Source organism: Prionailurus viverrinus, chromosome A2 (assembly GCF_022837055.1).
Source record: "Prionailurus viverrinus isolate Anna chromosome A2, UM_Priviv_1.0, whole genome shotgun sequence".
Lineage (NCBI taxonomy): Eukaryota > Metazoa > Chordata > Mammalia > Carnivora > Felidae > Prionailurus > Prionailurus viverrinus.
The window spans coordinates 93,775,399-93,778,416 of NC_062562.1; the positions used below are offsets into that span (position 1 = coordinate 93,775,399).

At 36.7% G+C, this 3,018-nt stretch overlaps 1 non-coding gene across 1 annotated transcript; it reads right to left on the reverse strand.

Moving 5' to 3' along the window:
* Positions 1-242: 242 nt before the first annotated feature.
* Positions 243-346, reverse strand: LOC125161346 (U6 spliceosomal RNA). Its single transcript, XR_007150561.1, has one exon. It is a non-coding gene; the product is annotated as a U6 spliceosomal RNA (small nuclear RNA).
* Positions 347-3,018: the final 2,672 nt, after the last annotated feature.

Below are 3,018 nucleotides of genomic sequence, written 5' to 3' on the forward strand. Positions count from 1 at the left end.
TGTTGTCTCTATATAAATGTTTTAGTCTCTATGATTATATTTTATTTCTTTGTCACATTAGTACAGATATGGTCAAAACCTCCAGAACCACTCTATTATTATCAATATATTACATCTTATAATTATCCATCAATAAAAATCAATTCGAAAACAAAACAGAATATTATTAATTTAATTATTTCTATTCTCCTTGATAGGAAATAGTAACTAGCCTTTCAATATATTATATAGAGAAGAGAGAGAAACATTTGAAACGCTTCCTAAACTTATAGGTCATCCTTGCACGGGGGCTATGCTAATCTCTGTATCATCCCAATTTTAGTATATGTACTGCCAAAGTGAGCACAAGACAGCATCATATGGAAAACAGTTTAATTTCTGATATCGACTGATTTCTTCTTCCCTCCATCTTCCTTCTTTTCTTCACTATTTTTTTTTTAGAATTAGAAACTTTTAGGTATGAATGTATTTTTACCCTTCACTCTTTAAAAAAAGAAAAAAATCCCACTGTGTCAACTGTGTTGGGTACAGGAAGGCAGTGGGAAATTAATCCTTTAATAATACAACAGACAGAAAAGCAGTCACTTTGGTGCCCAAAAGCAATTAGTGAAAGTAGCCAGAACTAGGAGAGCAGCTTTCTTGGTCTCAATGATAAGGCAGTATAGGAAGGCCAATGTCAATTACCAGAATAGTTAGGAAAGAAATTATTAAAAATACATAGACAGGAGCAAGTATCAAGGAAAGCTTGCCGGACTGAGCTGTGTTCAATGTGAGAACTTTCTAGGTAAGTGTTAAAGAGGATACATGGGGGCTACATGGAAGTGAAGGAAACTAGTGAGGTTTCAGCCCCGATTAGTTAGATTTAGTTGTTTTAATAGATGTGCCTATGGATGAGCCCAGGCCCCCAGATGATCATCTCAGACAGAAGGAAGGCCAGAGAGCTACAAAAAGCACTGCTTTAGTCCCTGGTGCTGGATGGCCTGACAGCAGTTTTGGAGAAAGAAGAGACTAAAATGAAAATATGCTACTTTTAAAACGACAATAATGACAACTTTAAAGCTATTTTTGTAAATGCCAAGAAGAAAATAGTTTAACAGATGTTTCTGCCTTGCAAGAATTGACACAAGCCAACTCTCAGGAGTCATTTCCTAGAAAGAAGAACTGGCCCAACACAACTGGGAGTTTACTAAATAATCAACTTTACTTTTCAAAATATTTTTGAGTCCTACAAATGGACAAAGCATAACAAAAAAAAAAAAACCCTACAGCTGTTCTTTACAATATTACTCTATGAATAACTTTATCAATTTAGGAGATAAAGAGTTCTCAGAAACCGTAAATCAGTTTGGAGAAGTCACAATGAGACATAGGAGTTCACATAAAAGAAGACTGCACTGAAGTCTTTGAAAAATCCCAAATTATCTCCTATAGAAGCCATACTTATAGGACACACTTGCATCAGCATTTTTTTTTAAGTTTATTTACTTATTTTAATTGAGAGCATGTGCTAGCAGCACACAGCACAGTTGTGGGGCTTGATTCCACAACCGTAAGATCATGACCTGAGCAGAAACCAAGAGTCAAGAGTTGGACACACAACTGAGTAAGCCACCCGGGTGCCCTGCATCAGAATTTTTAATGAAGCTCCCTAGTGGAGAGGCTGGATTGCTGAAGGGATGATCCTGGTGATTAACTCACCAGAGGCTTGTAGTGGTAATCCTCTTGGAGTCCAAAAACCAGGAGTCCTTAGTAAACTACAGAGTGCAGTCTCTCCACGATGAAGCCCTGCTAACTGACTTTACACAAGACTGATCTATGTACTTCTGATCAAACAGCTCAATGACCATTCATTAATTTACCACAGCAGTCACATTATTTCAGTAATTAAGTACCTACATTCCTTTCCAAGGCTTCCCTCATTCCAGATTCAACAAGTCCGTGTTTCAGAATGATTAAGAACTCAGACTTGAAGTTCTGACCATTCCAGCTCTGCTGCTGGAATGAATCCCAGCTCTGCTGCTTACTAACAATTTAACAATTGAGCACGTTTCTTAGCCTCTGTGGAACCAAGTTCCTTTATTTGTACAATGGGGCCAATAACAGTTTCCACTCCAGAGTGCTGTTATAAAAATTAATTGAACTAATACATATAAAGCACCCAGAACGGTGTCTGACACACAGTAGTGATCAACCATTTTGAGCTGTTAGTTAGCAAGATATTTAAGAACCCATATTTTTTCAGCACAAAGTTGCTTGGTAAGTATGAAATGGAAGATCCAAGGAAGTAGGGTAGTGGTAGTGTTTCATACATTCAGTTTTTAATAAAGCTAAACTAACAAGTGTGTCTTTATCTCCCAAATCTAGAATCTCCCTTAATGGAGCAGTTACTAAAAAATCAAGCAGATCTTCAATTCTCAGTCTCAATTTTCTAGGCTTTCCACTTTTCTCCATCAGAGCCATTCCTTCTTTGGATGAGTTAATAGCACTGATTAAATTTCATTCAAGTGTGATTCCCTGGAGGCTCAGAGATATTATGTATTGATTGAATCAATCAAACTGCCAGAGTTTTAGAAGCACTATTATATGGTATATCATATCCTGTTAGATGTCTACTTTAGAGACTATAGCAAACCCTGTCCAATCCTGCTCCCTAACACCTCAACCTGCCTGACTTAACCTCGGATAGGCAAATTCTCAACATGCCGGTGTTGTTCTTCTCTACCTGAGGGCTTAAAATAATTATATTTTAAAGTCTGTTGGAACTATGACATTATATAGGGGAAAGTATATGATTATCTAGGTATGTCCCTATATCCAGTCAGAGTAATCAAACACAAAAATATTTATCTCCTGAACCTCCCAAATCTTCCTTTTGACCACTCTTCTGAGTACCTATTCTCAAGACATCAACCCATTTTTACAGGGTTCAATCCTCAGGTCAGAAAACATTTTAAATATTGTTTAAAATGCTTTTCCCCAGATATGATGTATCCAATCAGTAAAAAAAAAAAAAAAACA